The sequence below is a fragment of the Ranitomeya imitator genome, chromosome 4 (genome assembly GCF_032444005.1).
Source record: "Ranitomeya imitator isolate aRanImi1 chromosome 4, aRanImi1.pri, whole genome shotgun sequence".
In the NCBI taxonomy this organism is placed as follows: Eukaryota; Metazoa; Chordata; class Amphibia; order Anura; family Dendrobatidae; genus Ranitomeya; species Ranitomeya imitator.
The window spans coordinates 119081720-119105202 of NC_091285.1; the positions used below are offsets into that span (position 1 = coordinate 119081720).

General features: G+C 40.0%; 1 protein-coding gene across 4 annotated transcripts in view; it reads right to left on the minus strand.

Annotated features, from left to right (window-relative positions):
* Positions 1–23483, minus strand: part of TENM2 (teneurin transmembrane protein 2) — a 3136407-nt gene that overhangs the window by 2542033 nt on the left and 570891 nt on the right. The window lies entirely within an intron of this gene.

Below are 23483 nucleotides of genomic sequence, written 5' to 3' on the forward strand. Positions count from 1 at the left end.
TTTACATTGTAACCAGCCGTTTTAAATGTGGTGTCATTATTAGCATGACCTTTTTGTCTCTAGATGACATTCTTTACATTCAAAATTCCTATTTTATTCTATTTAATAACTTAGACAGAATTTTCTTAGTAGGAAAAAGAAATAAAGAAGCCCACCTTGCTTGGGATACACTGGAAAGTTGATAAATGGGTGACAAAACCTGCTAAAGATCATCTACGGTAGAACTGATGAAGGGAAAATATTTTCCAACACATCCATCTATAAAATTCATCTTTTACAAGAAATTAATCTAAAATGAGGAGGATCCATCATGAGGCTAAAATCATACGCGTTGCTGGTGTACAATACCCACTTAGTCATAGGAATCATAGAAACGGGTAATATTTTACCCTCATGTTGGTTCCTCCTATTTTTAAATGAATTTCCTATTAAAAAAAGGTTAATTTTATCAATGAAAGTGCCAGAAAATCCCTCTGGTGGTTTTCCAAGAAATGTACAAATAAATTAATTATTCTAAACTAGCATTTTTTTAATTGTCTGTTTACTAAAGCACTATTATAGATTTGTATCTAATGCTAAATTTTAATTGGGGGGAAATATCTGTTTTTCATCTTTCCACAGCTGAACTTATGTAAATGAAGTTTGAAGGCAAAATGTCTGGTAATTCATAATCAGGACTTCTTTGAACCCCTTCACAACTTCCACCGTACATGTACAGTGCCGAAGGAGGTGCATTTTCGCAAACCGCTTTGCAAGTACACCATAATGATTGCGCAAACTCACTCCAAGAGCCGGCACAATCAAAAGTGGGTGTCAGCGTTATTTGAGAGCTGACCCCCTGCAGCAACACCAATGATTGGTGCCAGCGCCTGTCGGGAGCGTTTAACCCCTTAATAGTATCAACAACATCGATCGGCATAGCAGTGGGGGAGAGTCCGTTTATACTCTCATTGCCACAATGCGATTGCAAATGTGTTGTGCTAATGGTCTCTATGGTGACCCCAGACCCACAGGTGAATACTGGATCACACACATATGGTGGCCTGTAAGCTTATGTTCAGTGCAAGAGCTAACACGCCTTTTTTCTGTGTGTGATTGCCTGATTTAATGCCCTGCAATTCAAAGCATTGTTGAGTATTAGGTCAGCAATCAGGCAGAGAAAGTTGATGTCTTTTCCTGGGACAAGGTAACAAAGTAAACAAAAGTTTTCAAAATGGTAAAAATCTTTTTTTTTTAAAAATCACAAAATAAAAAACAAATAAATGAAAAATATTAATCAAATAAATACATATATTTTTGTTAAAACAAAAAATTAACAAATAAAATATACATATTTGGTAACGCTGACCTATAAAACTGTCCCACTAGTTAACCCCTTCAGTGAACACAGTAGGCAAAAAATGGCAAAACACTATTATTTTTCATCACACCACAGCAGAAAGAGTGGAATAAAATGCAATAAAAACAGTTATAGCTCACAGAATAAAGTGATGCAAAAGCAAATCTTTTTTCTATAAAATAGTTTTTATTGTGTAAAAGTGCCAAAACGCATAAAACTGACAAAAATGTGGTATTGCTGTAATTATACTGACCCGAAGAATAAAGTTGTCATCAATTTTATCACATAATCAACGTCATAAGAATACCTCCTGAAAAACAATTCCTGAAATACTGTTTTTTGTTCATTCTGCCAATCAAAAATCTGAATAGAAAGCAATCAAGAAATATTATGTGACTGAAAATGATACCAATAAAAATATTCACTCGTCCTACAAAAAACAAGCCCTCACATGTCTCTGTCAACACAAAAATAAAAAAATATAGCTCTCAAAAGATGGTGATGACAAAACTTTGCTTTGCAATAAAAAGTGTCTTTCAGTGTGTGTGATAGCAGCCAAACATAAAAACCCAACATAAAACTGGTATCGGTGTATCGCATTGACCCGAAGAATAAAGTCGTCTAACCGCTTATACTTCACAAGAAACAGCATAAAAATAAATAAAAATGATTTTTCACCTGCTGTTGATTTGCCCATTCTGCCTCATTAAGATCGCAGTTAGGCTTGGCTTGGCTCAAATTTATTTTGCGCTCTATGCTGAGCGCTTACACAGAAGATTCTGTGTAAATCTCTGAAAAAGAGGATTCAGACAGAAACCACGACAGAAGATTCGATATAATGAGGTAGATGAAAACACTGTGGTCGCTGTCTGGCCTATGATCCGGAGGTGTCAATCTTTTAAAGAGTGCAGAATACAGTTTTGTGCACCTCTGAAAAGAAAGACATTGCTGAACAGAGGCCAGATGAAGTCTAGAGTTGTTTGCTGCCTGATTATAGTGAAGGGATCCCTTGGGGGTTTCATCTGAATCATGTCATTTGGAGATTTAGATAGAAGCTCTGATGTAAGTGGTCATCGTAGAGCGCCAGATAAATGTGATCCAAACGTTTATGTGAAATGTTCCCAATAAAAGCTTCACCTCAATCCACAAAACAGCAAGTAACCACTCAGGTCCTTCATGCATCAGTGGAAATATAAGGGGCTTCTACATTAATAGAAGCCCAAATACTCTGGCTCCTCGCGCCTAGGAGAAATCCATCTAATTCTGCCCCTTCCTTCTGAGCTCCACAGTGTGCCTGAACCACAGTTAGAATCCACATTTGGCATTTTTGCAGCAATGAGACCAGTGTTCAAGAACTGTCTTGTTCGAAATGCATATGGTTCTTTTCATACATCAACCCTAATTTTATATTTGCAGTGTTGTCTGAGAAGTTCCTAATTGATGTTGTACCATTTTCAAAACAATTCTTCCAAATCAAACCGAATTAAAGATTTTGATCAACAGCCTGGTGTGTAAACTAGATCCATTTTCACACTGTTCAAGTTGTTGCTGTGCAGTAGCCAGGATTCCTGTGCTCCTATCCTGGACTGGAACTACGCCTCAGGGGTGAGCTGATTTTTCATTTATTCACAGCAATGACAGCCTGCTTAGTTTACTGGGTTCATGTACCCAGAAGAACGAGCTGGGCACAAATGTATGGGCACTACAATGTACTGAGCATTACAATGCCATATTTTCAATTTTCACTAAGCAACATTCACTGATGATTGTTTCTGGCAACATCCATATAGTCAAAACGGTCACTGCACCTGTAAATATAGCAAATTTCCAGAGGTATGTCATTTCCAAAATGGGGTCACTTGTGGAAGAATTCTGCTTTTCTGGTACTTAGGGGCTCTCTTATGGAGTCTGCAAACTATTTTATGATAATTTGTTCCCCAAGAGTCAAATAACATTCCTTCTGTTCCAAGTGACATCATGTGGCTAAGCAATACTGTACAGCCACATATGGAGTATTGCCACGTATAACAGAAATTGTGTGACAAATTTTGGTGTCATTTTTACTCATTTGTGTCCCTTGTGGGGGTTTCAGCTGTTGTGGCATGTCAGGGACTCTGCAAATGTGACATTGCATCCGCAATTTGTTCCAGCCAAAATTGTGCTCCAGAACTCAATTGGTGCTCTTTGACTTCTGAGCCATGCGATGTGACCGAACAGTAGTTTTCCATCACATATGGTGTATCTGTGTACTCAGGACAAATTGCACAACAAATGTTATATTCAATTTTCTCCTGTTACCTTTGTGAAAATGAAAAAAATGTGGTGCAAAATTATAAATTCCATGATTGATGTAGTTTCCAAAATGGGGTCACTTGGGGGATTTCTACTGTTTAGACAAACGTGACATGCCAATTTTGTGCTCCAAAAGTCAATTAGCACTTCTCTTCTGAGCTTTGCCGAGAGCCTAAACAGTCATTTTCAACCACATATGGGGGTGTACTCTGGAGAAATTGCACAATAAATTGTACGGTTCATTTTCTCTTGTTATCCTTGAAAAAGTGTAACGTTTAGGGCTAAATGAACATTTTTGACGTGAAAAATTAAAATGTTAATTTTTTCTATGACATTGCTTTAATTCCTGTGTAGCATCTAAAGGGTTAATAAACTTCTTTAATGAGATTTTGAGGGGTGCCATTTTTTAAATCGTGTCACTTTGGGGTATTTTTTGTCACGTAGGCCATTTAAAGTCACTTCAAAATTGATGTGGACCCTAAAGAAAGCGGTTTAGAAAATTTTGTTGGAAAAATGAGAAATTGTTGATAAACTTTTAACTCTTCTATTCTATCTTCCAAAAAATGTTTAAAAAATTATGCTGATATAAAGTAGACATATGGGAAATGTTATTTATGAATTATTTTGTACAGTAACTGGTTTAAGGATCTGAAAGTTGAAAGTTTGAAAATTGCTAAATTTTTGACATTTTCTGCAAAATTCCAATATTTCCACAAATAAACAGAATAAATTTTGAAAAAAATTTACCACAAGCAAAAAGTCAAATGTGTCATGAAAAAACAATCTCAAAATCACTAGTAGTCATTAAAGCGTTTAGCGTTATTACCACCTAAAGTTACACTGGTTAGAATTGTAACATTTGGCCTGGTAAGGAAGGTGAAACAAGCTTTGTGTCGAAGGGGTTACTGGAATAAAACAAATTAGGCCGGGATCACACACAGCGAGATACAGCCGAGTCTCGCACGTTAAAACCAAGCTCTGGTACCTGCACTCTAGAGCGGAGCGTGTGGCCGCATAGCAATACATGGAGCTGCACGCTCCGCTCCTGAGTGCCGGTGCCAGAGCTTGTTTTTAACCTGCGAGACTCGGACGTATCTCGCTGTAGTCTGACTCCGGCCTTAATTTTGAACTCAGTATACAGGTCAAGCAATTAAAATAGGTTTTGTACATTGATACTTATAAATATTCCAAATATTTATTTTAATTTTACCTGAAAACTTTTGCCGTGAGATATGAGTAATATATAAATTAAATTTGCTGATAACATACTAGGTAGGTCATTGTTGACAGCGCAAGTTTCCTTTACAACGCATATTGATTGTAATGAAAACAATTTGCATGTGAAACATTTTAAATTGTGTTGTCATTTGATGGCCATTGTCCTCTACATAATAAAGAGCAGAAGTACTTGACTTGATGAATAGGTTTGTAGGTTTGTGACCTACAGAATGAACAAGTCAGCACTCTTTGTTTCACAAATGTGCTCAAGTTAGCAACTTTGCAATCACATAAAAGTTTAGGCTCCTTGAGAAATATTAACTGAAATAAAATGAAATTAACTTACTTCAACATTATATCCTTGACTACTTCATAACCTTAGTGCTTGCAGAAAAATACATCACTTTTCATCACCACAAGATACTCTATATCCAAATGTACAGTTAGCTATAATGTCTTAAAGGACATATCTGTAATTCCTACTTGTATCTCATGTAAACACATACATATTTAACTAATTCACCTGCAATTTTAATTTGCCCAAGTTAAGAAAGGTTAGATCCTTAACGCTTTCATGACCTATGACGTATGGATATGTCATGGATACAGCCATGGATGATATCTCTGACAGCGGCATTTAACTCATGCTTACCAGAAGCGTGTCACAAACCCTGCCCATCGGCGCCCTATCACATGATCGCAGTGAACAGCCAGGAATCTGCAGAAGACCCACATGCTTGTCACTGCAGATCTCCTGTGAATGCTGGCCATGAGCAGTTGAAGCCCTGCTATGTATAGCACAAGCAATCGAATGATAGCAGCTTCAAGTCTCAAGGAGACTACTGAAGCAAGTAAAAAGTAAAAAAAGTTTTCAAATATATATATAAAAAATAAGAAAATATAAAAAGTTTAAATCACCCCCTTTTGCCCCATTCAGAATAAAACAATAAAAATTTTTTGTATTGCTGTGTTCAGAAACGTCCGATGTATCAAGATTTAATGAATCTGATTGGTAAACAGAGTAATGAGAAAAAAAAAATTCAAAGCACCAAAATTTTTTGCCGCCGCAACACTGCAATCAAATGAAATAACAAACTATCAAAAGTATCTACCCCAAAATGATAGCAATGAAAACATAAGTCCTCATTGAGCCCCAGATCGCAAAAAAAGGAAATTGGCACCTGTTTTTTTACATACTTTGGAATTTTTTCACCACTTAAATTAAAAAGAACCTAGACATGTGTGGTACCTGCAAACTCATAATGACCTGGAGAATCATAATGGCTGGTCAGTTTGCGGAATAGCACTTTTTTGCAATTTCACCACACTTGATTTGTTTTTACCATTTTTTCATTACACTGTATGGTAAAATCAATGGTGACAACTCGTTGCACAAAAAAAAGCCCTAACATGGCCATATTGACAGAAAAATAAAAAGGTATGGCTCTGGGAAGAACGGGAGAAAAAACAAAAATGCAAAAATGGAAAATCCTAAGGTTGTTTAGGGGTTACAGGGAAGCTGTCGCCAGATTTTTGCTACTCCAATCTGCAATAGACTGTTCAGTGCACATAGTCTACAGTTATGGCCAAAATTTTTGAGAATGACACGAAAATTATATTTTCACATGATCTGCTGCCCTCTGGTTTTTATTAGTGTTTGTCTGATGTTTATATCACATACAGAAATATAATTGCAATCATATTATGAGTACCAATAGGTTATATTGACAGTTAGAATGAGTTAATGCAGCAAGTCAATATTTGCAGTGTTGACCCTTCTTCTTCAAGACCTCTGCAATTCTCCCTGACATGCTCTCAATCAACTTCTGGACCAAATCCTGACTGATAGCAGTCCATTCTTGCATAATCAATGCTTGCATTTTGCCAGAATTTGTTGGTTTTTGTTTGTCCACCTGTCTCTTGATGATTGACCACAAGTTCTCAATGGGATTAAGATCTGGGGAGTTTCCAGGCCATGGACCCAAAATATCTATGTTTTGTTCCATGAGCAGTGTAGTTATCACCTTTGCTTTATGGCAAGGTGCTCCATCATGCTGGAAAAGGCATTGTTGGGCGCCAAACTGCTCTTGGACGGTTGGGAGAAGTTGCTCTTGGAGAACATTCTGGTACCATTCTTTATTCATGGCTGTGTTTTTAGGCAAGACTGTGAGTGAGCCGATTCCCTTGGCTGAGAAACAACCCCACACATGAATGGTTTCAGGATGCTTTACAGTTGGCATGAGACAAGACTGGCAGTAGTGCTCACCTCTTCTTCTCCGAATAAGCTGTTTTCCAGATGTCCCAAACAATCGAAAAGGGGATTCATCAGAGAAAATGACTTTGCCCCAGTCCTCAGCAGTCCACTCCCTGTACCTTTTGCAGAATATCAGTCGGTCCCTGATGTTTTTTCTGGAGAGAAGTGGCTTCTTTGCAGCCCTCCTTGAAACCAGGCCTTGCTCAAAGAGTCTCCGTCTCACAGTGCGTGCAGATGCACTCACACCAGCCTGCTGCCATTCCTGAGCAAGCTCGGCACTGCTGGTAGTCCGATCCCGCAGCTGAAACAGTTTTAAGATACGGTCCTGGCGCTTGCTGGTCTTTCTTGGGCGCCCTGGAGCCTTTTTGACAACAATGGAAGCTCTCTCCTTGAAGTTCTTGATGATGCGATAGATTGTTGACTGAGGTGCAATCTTTGTAGCTGCGATACTCTTCCCTGTTAGGCCATTTTTGTGCAGTGCAATGATGGCTGCACATGTTTCTTTAGAGATAACCATGGTTAACTGAAGAGAAACAATGATACCTAGCACCAGCCTCCTTTTAAAGTGTCCAGTGATGTCATTCTTACTTAATCATGACTGATTGATCCATTAACACAGGTGTGGGTGTTGATGAGGACAGGGCTGGCGATCAATCACTAAAACGATGTTAGCTGCTCCTTTTAAGGCAGGACTGCAATGATGTTGAAATGTGTTTTGGGGGTTAAAGTTCATTTTCTGGGCAATTATTGAATTTGCAAGTACAGTAATTGCTGTTAAGCAAGCTGATCACTCTGACATTCAGGAGTATATGCAAATTACCATTAGAAAAAATGAAGCAGTAGACTTTGGAAAAATTAATATTTGTCTCATTCTCAAAATTTTTGTCCATGACTGTATTATTGTTCTCAAGATACCTACATAATGATATAAAGCCAAGTAATATAATTACGCAAAATTGTAAATATCAATATCTTTATTACATATAATCAGTTACAATCAACATGATTAAAAAGATTAAAAATGGGGACACATAATATAGAAAGATGATGACATCGCCAAAGTGAAAATATCAGGATACATAAACAGGATTAAATCTAACAATTCCAAGATGATAAAGTGGAAATTTCTTGAAGAAAGAGCAATAATTAATTGATAAAAAGGGGGTACAAGAAGACAGTAGATTCTTTAGTGCACAATGCTGAAAAAATATTAACATGTAAATAAAAAGGTCAGTAAAATGCTAAATATATCCATGTGCTATAGTAATAAATTACAGGTAACAAGTGCTGAAAGAATACATCAGTATATAGTGACTCTTATAATTTACCTTAATATCAGAATGGGTCCGCATAAATAGTAAATTAATAGTCAATATAAAAATAGCCGTATTGGTATACATTCATTGCCAAAGTAATCAAGCCCCTATGATGTACTGAAAAAATGTATTCATCTAGGGAGACTGCCAGAGAATGATCAGTAAGAATATAGAGATTTATATTATCGATAGCCAAATGTGGAGCTATGTTCACTCTGGGATGGCACCAAACCCGAAGTGTGTTGCAAAGTGTCATCGTCAAGGTATCATTTTGCCATTGTTCCCGACAGTGCATTTCCAGCATACACAGGACTATGCACTCCCAAAGACCACAATCTTTTGTGCAAACCAAAAGATCATTTGACCTGACAAGCGAGCATTTTCCTTGGTTGTTGGATGATCGACAGCCTGTTTAGATTTCACATTTGTCGTGAATTGATAATTCCTAGGAATGTTCGCTTCATTATAATTTTGCAATGTTAATGGACATTTACTGTAAGAGTATGTTTCCACATTCAGGAAACCCTGCGATTTGGATGCAGCAGATACCCCATTCCACCCAAAGTGCCGCCCCCTGTTGTATGCGTGGTGATTCCAGATGTGTTTATTGAGCACATGCGGAATCACCGCAACGTATGCATTGACTGTGGTATTTATCTTGCGGAGACGGAGCATCTCCGCAAGATAAATAGATATGCTGCAGTCTAAAAAGACGTGCCGCATGTCCGGATACGCAGGGCCGCCGGATGCGGCCATGCGCACATAGTGGAAACGGGATTTCATAAAATCCCATCCGCTATGCTGTAACATCTGGATGCTGCTGTAACATCTGGATGCTGTACGCAGTGTCCAACACGTTGAAAATCCTGATGTAATCCGGCACGTGGAAACATACTCTTAAGGGCCCCTTTCCACTTGTGTGAGAAAAAAACGGTCCGATTTACGGACCGAAAAAACGGATGTAACGTGTGCGATTGTCATGTGAGTGTCATGCGAGTGTAATGCGATTTTTTAATCGCATCATCCGTTTTTACATCCGTATGCAATCCGTTTTTTTTCTCTGCAACTATTTTTATACAGTCATTTACAGGACTATTTACAGTGTTCTGTGCCACAGAATGGTAAGGTATCCATAAAAAACGGATGGAATACGGATGGTCCGTATTCCATGCGTTTTTTTTCTCGCACCCATTGACTTGCATTGGCGAGTCTCGTCTGAGAATTTCAGCAATACGCAGCATGCTGCGATTTTTTTCTCAGCCGACACAGATTTTTCTCAGTCCGATTTCGGCTGGGAAAAAAAATCGCAAATGGAATGTCACCTATTGAAAAACATTGGTCCGAGTGCAATCCGATTTTTTATCGGATTGCACTCGTCCGTTTTTCTCACAAGTGGAAAGGGGCCCTAAGCCTCTGAATCTGCGCACAATGACTGATCTCTCGTGAAGGTTCCTGGGCAGGTCTTTGCAACCACAGTTAGGCATCCAAGCATTGAGGCAGGATACATCGGCCAGTAAAGACTACAACACTGAACAGTACAGATAGACTGCCGTTGTGTAATTTCAAGCTGCTCGGTGAATGAATCCTTCTGCTCACATACGCAGCAGTGCAGATCAAAGGCTGTATACGTGACATGTAGAGAAAGTGCTTCATTTATTTTTAAAATGCTTCACCTTTACTTAGATGCACTGCCCTACTGTAATCTTCTAACCAGGACAGACTGTTTCACCTGAAATTCCCTGGCTTCCTATACAATGCGCATTGTAGAGCGGCATACGAGGCCAAGTAAGGTCACAACACAGCAATATTTCATAGCAGATGAACAGATTTTCCTAATCCGCACTTGAGGGTACATTACTCTTTTGCGTTAGGGGGGTTTGGAAAAAACAATGAAAAGTGATGACCTATGATCTCTGAAGGTCGTCACTTTCTAGAATTGTGCAAGTTTATAGACCTGGAATAAACTATATTTGACGGCAACTTTGTGGATGTTTCATCTTCAAGAAGAAGAAAAATTTAGGATTTCATCTTCTGTAAATTATTATTTTCTTTATTTATGATATGACAGCACCGAGATATCTGCATTTAATTCTCAGTATAAAAAATGACTTCTCCTTTCACTCCAGCCTGTGCAAAATAGATATTCTGCTGCGTATTGATGAAATACATGTCACACAACTCATAAGGAGACGTAAAAATTGTACATAAATAAAATCTGTGCTGAACGCTGTTAGGAGCAGTTTTCTTGTCATCATTGTAATGCGCAGTTAGGCTAAATAAATCTCAACTCTCTTAACTTTTGGATGAGGAAAGGCAAAGAATATCTAAAATAAGTGCTCGGATAAAAACCTAAGTGTTCCCATGTTGCTAGCAAACTACGAAAGAATAATAGATATGAACTCCGGATTTTATACACTACATTGTATAAAATGCATTTAACAGCAAGATACTGAACATACATTTCATATATTTGTATTGATCCTGAACCTTATTGATAATGCTTTAATATGGCAAAATGCCCCAACACTGTGGTGACCGCAGACATCTGGCTTTCTCACTAACACCGAGCATGCCGGCGTACATACTGTAAGTGTTACGGCTGGAGAACGCTCTCACCACCTGCAATAATGACTGAAGGGATACTAATGTTACTGTCTGATATAAGTACTACCCGAACTCTTCTCTACTTGGTACTGCCAAGGCTGATTTTAACAGTGGAATTGTCTGGAACAGGAATAAAGGGGTTTTTATTACCCCAATGTTTTGAGAAGAAATGATAGGCTAGACCATAAAGCATTAAAGGGAACCTGTCACCCCAAAAATCGAAGGTGACCTAAGCCCACCGGCATCAGGGGCTTATCTACAGCATTCTGATGTATCCTGAAAAATGAGAAAAAGAGGTTAGATTATACTCACCTGGGTGGGTGGTTTGATCTGATGGGTGTCATGGTCTGGTCTGGGGCATGCCATCTTCATAGGATGACGTCCTCTTCTTGTCTTCATGCTGCGGCTCCAACGCAAGTGTACTTTGTCTGCCCTGTTGAGGGCAGAGCAAAGTACTGCAGTGCACAGGCACCGGGAGAGGTCAGAGCACTGCAGCACTTTGCTCTGCCCTCAACAGGGCAGACAAAGTACGCCTGCACGAAACCACAGCGTGAAGACAAGAAGAGGACGTCATCATAAGAAGATGGGAGGCACTGGACCAGACCGTGATGCCTACTGGACCGGACCGCAGCGGACCACCCCTGGGTGAGTATAATCTAACCTCTTTTTCTCATCTTTCAGGATACATTGGGGGCTTATCTACAACATTCCAGAATACTGTACTGTAGATAAGCCCCTGATGCCGGTGGGCTTACAACCTTGCAATTTTTTCTACATTTTTTGCTCCCCTATTTCCAAAAGTCATAACTTTTTTATGTTTCCATCAATATAGCCATACGAGGGCTTCTTTTTTGCGAGACAAGGTGTACTTTGGAATGGCAACATTTGTTTTATCATGTGTGTAGAAGGGGAAGTGCCCCAAAATGTTTATCTTTACATAGAGATGTGTTTAGTGCATGTTTGGGGTATATCACCCACATGTATACCACATGGCGCAAAGCCCCCCCTCCCCTCCAGCCTGCTGTAAAACAAAGCTGCCATGAACTGGAAAAACAAGTTTCATTTAGGACTGAGGGGGTTTATCTTAGTGGCCAATAGACTCGTGACCTCATCTCACACACCTGGGGCTGGGCACACCTCTTTTAGCTGGTCACATAAAAGGCTCTCGCTCTCTTGATGTGCCTGCATGCTGGAATCACCATGGATGGTGGATAAGTATAAACTCTATCCCCTTTTCTTACTAGGCCCTGTAATCTCTTATGCCTTAGGGTTAGTAAGCTTTAGATTGGGAGGGCTGATATTGCATGTGTGATTTGGGTAATCGGGCAGTTAATTGTGGTTTTTATATTGTGGTATTGTTGTGATATTACTGGATAGTGTATTATTACTGTGTTATATTGTTATATTACTGCATACTGTAGTGATATTACTGTATTAGAGTTGTAGTATCTGTATAGTGTGTGTGTGTGTGTGTATGTATATATATATATTTATAGTCACAGGCTTGAGTATAAATATATATGTATGTTATAGACTGCAGACTTGTGTGTGTAATAAATATCCTTTATTGTTACACTGTTTTGTCTCAGTTAGTATATAGTATAAGGTAAAGATAACGTTGTGGTATTATTAAGTGGATATTAATTATTAGTAGCCAAGTTTGGCATTAATAGTTAATATCTGACCTCATGAGAGGTGTAGGGAGAGTTCCCCCTTTTGATAACTATAAGTGTAGTAATTTATGGAGGAAAATCCTGCCCTTTTACAATGTGAAAGCAGGAAAAAAATGTAAGGACGGTGAAATTGCAAAAAAAAAAGTGCAGTTCCACAATAGTAAAAGAATAAAAACTGAAAATGTAGGCCCCTTAAAAAATAGTGAGGAAAGAATGGTTGTAGATGACGAGGAAAAAGCTAACATATTAAACACCTTCTTCTCCACGGTATTCACGGTGGAAAATGAAATGCTAGGTGAAATCCCAAGAAACAATGAAAACCCTATATTAAGGGTCACCAATCTAACCCAAGAAGAGGTGCGAAACCGGCTAAATAAGATTAAAATAGATAAATTTCCGGGTCCGGATGGCATACACCCACGAGTTCTAAGAGAACTAAGTAATGTAATAGATAAACCATTATTTCTTATTTTTAGGGACTCTATAGCGACAGGGTCTGTTCCGCAGGATTGGCGCATAGCAAATGTGGTGCCAATATTCAAAAAGGGCTCTAAAAGTGAACCTGGAAATTATAGGCCAGTAAGTCTAACCTCTATTGTTGGTAAAATATTTGAATGGTTTCTGAGGGATGTTATTCTGGATTATCTCAATGAGAATAACTGTTTAACTCCATATCAGCATGGGTTTATGAGAAATCGCTCCTGTCAAACCAATCTAATCAGTTTTTATGAAGAGGTAAGCTATAGGCTGGACCACGGTGAGTCATTGGACGTGGTATATCTCGATTTTTCCAAAGCGTTTGATACCGTGCCGCACAAGAGGTTGGTACACAAAATGAGAATGCTTGGTCTGGGGGAAATTGTGTGTAAATGGGTTAGTAACTGGCTTAGTGATAGAAAGCAGAGGGTGGTTATAAATGGTATAGTCTCTAACTGGGTCGCTGTGACCAGTGGGGTACCGCAGGGGTCAGTATTGGGACCTGTTCTCTTCAACATATTCATTAATGATCTGGTAGAAGGTTTACACAGTAAAATATCAATATTTGCAGATGATACAAAACTATGTAAAGCAGTTAATACAAGAGAAGATAGTATTCTGCTACAGATGGATCTGGATAAGTTGGAAACTTGGGCTGAAAGGTGGCAGATGAGGTTTAACAATGATAAATGTAAGGTTATACACATGGGAAGAAGGAATCAATGTCACCATTACACACTGAATGGGAAACCACTGGGTAAATCTGACAGGGAGAAGGACTTGGGGATCCTAGTTAATGATAAACTTACCTGGAGCAGCCAGTGCCAGGCAGCAGCTGCCAAGGCAAACAGGATCATGGGGTGCATTAAAAGAGGTCTGGATACACATGATGAGAGCATTATACTGCCTCTGTACAAATCCCTAGTTAGACCGCACATGGAGTACTGTGTCCAGTTTTGGGCACCGGTGCTCAGGAAGGATATAATGGAACTAGAGAGAGTACAAAGGAGGGCAACAAAATTAATAAAGGGGATGGGAGAACTACAATACCCAGATAGATTAGCGAAATTAGGATTATTTAGTCTAGAAAAAAGACGACTGAGGGGCGATCTAATAACCATGTATAAGTATATAAGGGGACAATACAAATATCTCGCTGAGGATCTGTTTATACCAAGGAAGGTGACGGGCACAAGGGGGCATTCTTTGCGTCTGGAGGAGAGAAGGTTTTTCCACCAACATAGAAGAGGATTCTTTACTGTTAGGGCAGTGAGAATCTGGAATTGCTTGCCTGAGGAGGTGGTGATGGCGAACTCAGTCGAGGGGTTCAAGAGAGGCCTGGATGTCTTCCTGGAGCAGAACAATATTGTATCATACAATTAGGTTCTGTAGAAGGACGTAGATCTGGGGATTTATTATGATGGAATATAGGCTGAATTGGATGGACAAATGTCTTTTTTCGGCCTTACTAACTATGTTACTATGTTACTATGTTAATAGTATTTTGCGTTCTATATTTACCATGTTCATTATATGGCAAAACTGACCTGATAGTATTATTCCACAGGTCAGTACGAGGATACAGATACCAAACATGTACAGTTTTTTTTATTTTATATAAAAATTTAACTTGTGTTGCCATTTTCTGAGACCTGAAACATTTGGTAAAATGGCAATTTAAGAACTATAACTCATCTAACAAAAATATAAGACCTCATAAAGTGAAGCTTAGATAAAAATATTAATATTATGTCAGTTGAACCTATGAATGAACAAACCAAAATAACATAATTTGGTTGCATGAACAAGTGCATCATGATAATACTCATAATTGGTGTATAATACGGAGGAAAACAATGCGAGAAAACATTGCATTGCACTCATACCAATGTTATTCAATGCGATTGACTGCGTATATCGGATGACATTCACCAATGCAAGTCTATGGGTGCGTTAAAAAAATGGACGGGACACGAAACATGCGTATGCCATCTGATTTTTGCACACACATCTTAAAGTAACCACCAAATTTCATCAGACAAGTACAGTAAATTCACAGTGCAAACCCTCAGATTAGATAGATTAAAAAATAGATAGAGAGAACAGATAGATATTCTGTAGATATATAATTTCACAATCCCCCAACCCTCATCCCTATCCTTGGATGCATGGCCTCCTCATCCCTATCCTAGTATGCATGCCCCCCTCATCCCTACCCTGGTATGCATGACATCCTCATCCCTATCCTTGTACGCATGGCCCCCTGATCCCTATCCTGGTATACATGGCACCCCTCATCCATATCCTGGCATGCATGGACCCTTCATCCCCATCCATGTATGCATGGAACCCTTTTCCCCATCGTGGTATGTATGGTCCCCTCATCTCTATCCTGGTATGCATGCCCCACTCATCCCTATCCTGGTATGCATGGCCCCCTCATCCCTATCCTGGTATGCATGGCCCCCTCATCCCTATCCTTGTATGAATAGCCCCCTCACTCCTATCTTTGTATGCATGGCCCCTTCATCCCCATCCTAGTATGCAAGGCCTCATCATCCCTATCCTGGTAAGCATGGCCCCATCCCCATCCTAGAATGTATGGCCCCATCAGAAAAACATAAAAAACCATAAACCATTCTACTTACCCTCCCTGTGCTCCCTTGCAGCAACCTGTCATGATGCAAGCTGCTGATTTCAGCTTGTAAGGCTACGTTCAGACTAGCGTTGTGCGCCGCTGCGTCGGCGACGCAACGCACGACGCACGCAAAAATGCGGCAAAACGCACGCAAAAACGCTGCGTTTTGCGACGCATGCGTCGTTTTTTGCCGATAATCGGACACAAAAAAAATGCAACTTATTGCGTTTTCTTGGTCCGACGCTTGCGGCAGAAAAGACGCAAGTGTCGCAAAACGCAACAAACAAAAACGCATGCGTCCCCCATGTTAAACATAGGGGCGCATGATGCGTGCGTCGCCGCTGCGTCGCCCGACGCTAACCCGACGCACACTAGCACAACGCTAGTCTGAACGTAGCCTAAGTGGCGCATGACTGTAATGTCATGCACTGCTTACAAGCCGAAGGCAGCTGCCAAAATACTCTCTGCTCCCCATGCACGTGATTGCACACCCGCCGCAGAAACTGGCAACTGCAGGTAACACTGCCCTCTATTCAAGAGAATGAATATTCACTGCTCTCCACACCCATGGGAGTGGAGATCAGTGAATACGCATTCCCTTTTAAAGTGAAATGAATATTCACTTCTCTTCACGCCTATAGTCCTCCCCATCTTTTGCCACCAGCTTCAGTGCATAGAGGTGGGAGGGACTATGAGCGTGGTGAGCAGTGAATATTAATTTCTCTTTAGCAGCAGGCACAGGTGTTAGCCGCAGCAGCTGGCTCCTGCCTCCTGTGACCCGCTGATCTGCCGCTGATGCTCCCCCACCTGCCCATCCACAGCAAGTACATCTGGACTATAAGACGCACCTCCCATTTTCCTCAAGATTTGTGGAGGAGAAAAAATGTGTCTCATAGTAAAAAATATGGTATCTATTTGCGGACTATGTTGAATTCGGTGTGCTACGGCAGATTCCTTGGACGATGGCGAATTTGCATGGGATTTTTTTGGGGGTTAATAAATTGGTGAATAAGGGAAAGTGTCGGGGAGTGTTCTTTCACATAAATTATTTTTGTTTGTGTTTGTTTTTATTTTTGATTACTGAATTAGTAAAGGGTGTGTTACTAACAACAGGGCTTGATATCAGTTGATTTTTGACGCATTGTTTACAGATTGCATCCCCATGCCATAAGGATGTCATACGGATGCTAGGCAAGAAAATAATCATACACTCACATGACATAAGTTCAACCATACAGATTCAACTTTTTAGGAGTGAAATTGGACTGATTTTTTTATGCAAATGTGAGTGAGGTCTAAATGTGCGTGTGGATATGCATGTGAGACCTGAGGGATGGTGAACCCCAGATACAAACCCTTCATTGCAAGTGCTCACTCTTGTGTACAATCAATAACTGTAGCTTTGCTTGTACTAGGCATAGTACACTGAAGCAGAATTTGCTCGAGTACATAAGGGTATGTGCACACGTATTTTTTAGCTCTGCGGATTTTGCCACTGCGGATTTCATAAATCCGCAGGTAAAATTCACTGCGTTTTACCTGCGGATTTACTGCGGATTTACCGCGGATTTTGTGGGGAAACCGCTGTGGAATCTGCACAAAGAATTGATGTGCTGCGGAATGTAAACCACAGCATTTCCGCACGTTTTTTTCCACAGCATGGGCACTGCGGATTGCGTTTTCCATAGGTTTCTTTTGTACTGTAAAAGCATGGAAAGCTGCTGCGGACCCGCAGCTGCAGATCCACTGCGGATCCACAGCAAAATCCGCAACATGTGTACATAGCCTTACGGTGTTAATGTATGTGCAAACGCTTAGTTTTTGCAGCACACATTTCTTCACGAAAAAACGTGTCTTTTGACATTAAAAAACACTGAATAAAATGTATGCATTCTTGGATGCCTGTTTATGCTGATTTTCATGCATTTTCCTATTCATTTGAATGGGTGAAAAACCCTGAAAAAACGCTGAATGAATTGACACGCTGCAGATTTGGAAACGCTTCAAATCATCAAGCTAAAAATAAGCAGCATGTGAATCAGATTTCAGAAATCTCATTCACTGTGCTGGGACAGTAAACTGCTATGTTGTTTTTCTTGGCAAAAAATACAATGCAGTAAAAAAGCAACTTGTGAACAAGCCCTTACTATAGTGGCAATCCAAGCTGCTGTTGGAGAGATTAACATAACTCAGGTTTGATGCATATTTTATTTTGATGTACAATATAAACCTGTGCAGTAATTTTATTATCATTTCTAAAAAATTTGCAAACAAAAATGTAAGGAGTAAACCCAGAAACAAGGAGATGGGGACCAAAGAAGCATTAAATCAAGTTGTTCATAGTATTTAGTGGTGTGATCTTTAGAACAGGAACCAAATAAGTAGTGTTATTATTTACTGACACTTGAGATATGCTGGCCATGAACATAGAGTAAATCGCTGCATTGGTATACCTGGAACTGTAGCGAGGACTTTAGAGAGGTGGAGAAGACAGAGAACATGTGGCTTTTGACTTCATTGCATTACCAAATAAGAAAATATCCCCACTGTACTAATGATAACATTTTAACAGCTAATATAAAAAAATGCACCGTCTACGTGTTGAGTTAAAACATTAGTATTGTTTCTAAATGATTATGAACTTGTTTGTTTTTGCATTATTTGAGGTCTGCAGGCAATGCATTTTTTGTTATTTTGAACATTTCTCATTTTCAAAAAATAATTACAAAATATTAAAAATTTATTGCTTGGAACTTCGGAGACATGTTGTCAGAAGTTTACGGAATAGGGGGGGCATGGTTTGCATGGGTTAGGAGCAGACGTGCCTTCACAGAGCTCCTAGAGATTCCCCTATTCCAAGCTACATAAGCTACATAAAAGTGGACTTTCATATCCTAAATCCTGTGGGAACTTGTCAGGAAGTGGATTTGATAAGAAAAGGCCAGCACAATGAGGCTATCTCCTTCATCGCTGCTGAAACATGTGGCGGCCTAATGGAGGCCTGCTTTCCTCAGGAGAAAGGAAAAAGAGTCCCACACTCAAAAAGCAGGTTCCAGACAAAAACCTGGAGGAGTCCGGATCCCAAAATACACAGAAAGCCTGCCAGACACATGCAATCAAGATTGCTACAGCACAGGTGCCAATTATCAAGAAAGCAGAGAAACACTGGGAGCCCGCGGCAGACTACACTGCTACGTCACGGCGGAGGAATACTGTATGCGGCCCACAACTTCCAAAATACCTGCGAGGAGGGTGCCTGTTCCGGGTGCAGCTACGGTGCCAGAGAGAGGCGATCTGGAGTTACGCCTGAAGATAAAGAGGATCCAGGATACAGGGGAGCAGTGGAGAGAATCGACAGACGGAGCTCTGGATGCGGCATTGCTAGCCGGTGAAGTGATCTCATCAGCGCTTCGGTTTCCAGGAAGCAAACTCTGACATGACGCGCCAGTATTCACGCCGGTGAAGAAAGAAGAACCCAGAGCTGCAGCCGACATTGAAGGTGAAAAGAGACCGGGAGCCGCAGCGCCCATCAGATCTCTGCTGCAGCCAGGAGGAGAAGGGAGAAAAGGCAGCGGAGAGCCCATGGCTGCAGGCAAGTTATGTGCGGCTGATCCAGTCCAGTGTGAGAAGGTAGTTAAGGCCAAGGAGGACCGGGTGATATCTTCATTAGACACTTATCACAGAGCGGAGAGTAAGGGGGTTGGTGCGACGGCAGTAAGGAGGGTAGAGGACCCCCCGCGCCAGTTTAGGACTCTGCCTCTGCTATATAGCACCACACAGTCTATCTCCACTTATGAGAGCTGTGCCACCCCTTAATCACACAATAAATGCTCACAAATGGCAGGCGATTTTGGAGATGTCCCCAACATTAAGGGACAAACATGCACAAAACATGATACAGAAGGTATAGAGGCTGCTAATGTTAATTAGGGAGGAGAGAGTCCTGCCAACAAGACCTGGTGAAATGACATCCAGAACCCCACTACAGATATCCAGTGCCACCTTTTTGACAGGATTGAGTCTATTATTGACAAAAGATTTACTGAGTTCTCTAACATAACTTGGGGGGTCTTGTTATGGGCAACCCATCCAGTGAGGTCATGCACAGTGACACCGGAAGTGTTATGCAGATGAACAACATACACTCAGACTCTGATACATCTGACTCACAAAGAGGAGATGACAACCTCGATTCAGACAGTTCTGTTGACTCTTCAATTTTCTCTGACCTAGATGATAACGGCCCTTCCAGTGACTTTGACTCTGAGAAAGCTACCTCTTCAAATTCGTACTCAGAGGGATCTGTTAAAACTAAGAACTCAGAAATGGTTTCAGAAAATTCAGATGACAGCAATCTTGATCAAGAGCAACCATGCACTGAGTCTAGTGATTATTCACCTCTATATTCAAAAATTGACAATATAACTGCTTCATCAAAATCCCCATCAGAAATTTTGGTAATAAACATATACAAAGCCTTATTGACTTCAATTGACATTATTAGAAACAGACAGGGGTATGCGGGGAAAACAGACAGGGGTATGCGGGGAATATAGAATTGTTGAAACCTGACTCTCTCCAAACTAATGAGCTCAAAGCTACTGAAACCTTCAGTAGAAACCTTCAAAGAACTACTATTATTATTACCCCAAACCACTAATTTTGACTCGTATGTTACTCCGACCCCTTTGCTTACTATTCCTAAAGATCTATCTGATTATTCTAATTCCCTAAACCAAATACAAAAAGATATAACGCCTTTAAAGGCAAGCCTTGCAGGATATGAGGAGTGGACATAAAAAGGGAAAATAATCTTAAATTCAGAGGTGTCCCGGAGTCTGTCCATCCCTCTCAGTTGAAAAACTACCTTACAAAAATAATCTCTCATCTTCTTCCACAAATGGAAGGTAAAAATGTGATAGAAAACACCTTCAGAATTCGCAAGCCGATCAATCTCCCACCAAATGCAACTAGAGACGTGATAGTGTCGTTTCGATCAACCCGAATAAAAAACGAGTTAATGGCGCTTACAAAAGACTCTAGAAAACTCCCAGCTCCCTATCAAGATATCACCCTGTTCAAAGACCTGTCCAAGACAACGATACAATTGAGGAAATCATTCCACCAAGTCACTAGGGAACTCCTTAACACCAAAATAACATATTACTGGACTCATACTTCAAACCTACAAGTTAAATATGCAGACAAATTCATTTTTATTTGCTCTCCAGGAGAAGGTATGGATTTCTTGAGACAAATTGGCATAAATCCCTAAATACTTTCTCTCGACTTCTCATCTCGAACGTTGGATTAAGAACTCCTGATGTATAACATCGTTTCCACCAGTTAGAAGATCTTTACACTAATTCTTCATAACTGAAAGTAGTCTTCCACTTTCATGTCTACTCTGAAAAACCGATCTTTCCCTCCATTTAGTTTCGGGTCGCCCTAGGGTGTTTCCAGACATGCAATCTGAGGTGCGCCAGGACTAGACAGACATTCATTTCTATATGTTACTAAATGCATACTGTTATAGTTAACCTTTTTCTTCCAGGTACGAAGCACAGACAAATGACTTTTGGCTAACTCTTTTCTTTCAGGTCTAAGCAACTTACTTGGTTAATTTTAAGCATATGTATGTCTGTCCTTTTCAGGTATAACATATACCTGTCTCCTTCCTCTCCCTGTATCCTTTTCCCTCTCCCTTCCTTCCCTCTTACCACCCTTTCTTCCCCAATTGAGGAGCATATTATTTCTGACAAAATGCAACGTTAAAATTTCAAATGTTCAATAAAAAGTAGTTGAAAGAGAAGTTTACAGAATAAATTAAAAATTTACATTTTACTCAAAAATATAACTATAAAGATAAAAATCAGACAAACTGAACATTTTGCAGTGGTCTCTTAATTTTTTCCAGAGCAGTATGTATGTATGTATGTATATCTATATATATAATTGTCTAAGGGTTTTTCCGTCTGTCTGTCTTTCTGTCTGTCTTTGTCTGTCTGTCCAGGAAATCCCGCCTCTCTGATTGGTCGAGGCCGCCAGGCCTCGACCAATCAGCAACGGGCACAGCGACGATGATGTCATAATGGTTGCCATGGCGATGATGATGTCATAAAGGTTGCCTCGACCAATCAGCGACGCGCACAGTCTGCCGCGAATTCTGGAATCATCATTGTCCATATACTACGGAGACATGCATATTCTAGAATACCCGATGCGTTAGAATCGGGCCACAATCTAGTATATATATATATATATATATATATATATATATATATATATACAGTATATAAATGTAGAAGGCTTCAATGGGTTTCAGAGACTGCTTGCACCTCGTTCCTTTCTGGAATTATATGTTGATTTAAATATGCTCAAAATATGGACCAGCTAAGAGTGTTAACGGCAGTGGCAGATGTTTGCGGCTATATGGTCATTATGGAATAGCAAATGGAATCAGCAGGGATATTGATTTTTTATAAATTAGGTCTATTGATGACTACATGAGAGCTATATAAGCTAGTCACCCTTGTTGTAGCATATAAACCCAAATTTGGTTGGTGCTCCTGCCTCCTTTTTGAGTGCCACAGCGCTGCTTCCTTAGTGTGACATCAGAGGTAGGTGGAGCCTAGCAGCCATCTTCTCCGTCCTGCATGGTATCCAGGCACGCCACCAGCTGGGGCATCACTGGCTCTATAGAGCGCTTAATCGCCCGATGTACACAGCGCCAGAATCCCTGGCATCTGCATCAAGCAAGAGACCCTGCATCTGGCCTTGGTGCAGCTAAGTCGCATGCTGTATATAGCACCCTGCATCCACAATTAAGCTAGCAGCTGTACACAACTTGTCTCGCTCTCTCTGGGGCCAGCGTAAGCTACAATTGAGGTTATATCACACTCCCCCGTTGTCACGGACAGGACCCCAGGGAGTTCTTTAGCACATTAACTACGACGCCAGCAAGGCAATTGGGCATCAGTACTATATTATTATTATTTATTTTTATATATATTTATATAAACTTTGAAGGAACGACATTAATGCAGTCCGCACTGGACCATCTGGCTTTAATTGTTGTCTTTATTTGGGTCTTTGGTTCTTTTGTGTTGTCTTCATATACCAACCCTCAAGTGTGGCATCATTCTAGTATCATGTTACAAATTTATAGGTTACAGAAATGATGTGTATTCTTAGACTGATTATTTGTGCATAGACAAATGACTACATATAGGTTAAAGTCTTAGTATTCTTTGAAAATTGTTAATACAAATGCAGTTATATAAAAAAAAAATCCACCCTTCGCCAGGAAATAATGTCCGAAGATAATATTTTTCACTTCAACTGACAAGGGTTTTAAAGGTATGACCAGATACATGTACATTTGGAAGTGGAGGACATTTTTTGCAAGAAGAATTTGGTTGAGATTCATAAGAACTGAGCTTGTTGCTCATAGAAATTAATGACAACATTTTTTAGTCTTTAAGAAATATAGGCTGTCCTTTGACTGGTTACTCTGAGCAAAAAAAAAAAATATATATATATATATCTGTCCCCCCATGTGTGCACATTATCCACAAAATGATTTGAGTAAGAATGTCATTAAATGTAAAAAATAAACATCCGGACTGCCTTAATGTAAATGCTAGAAACTCGACCTATTCTTCATATCTTT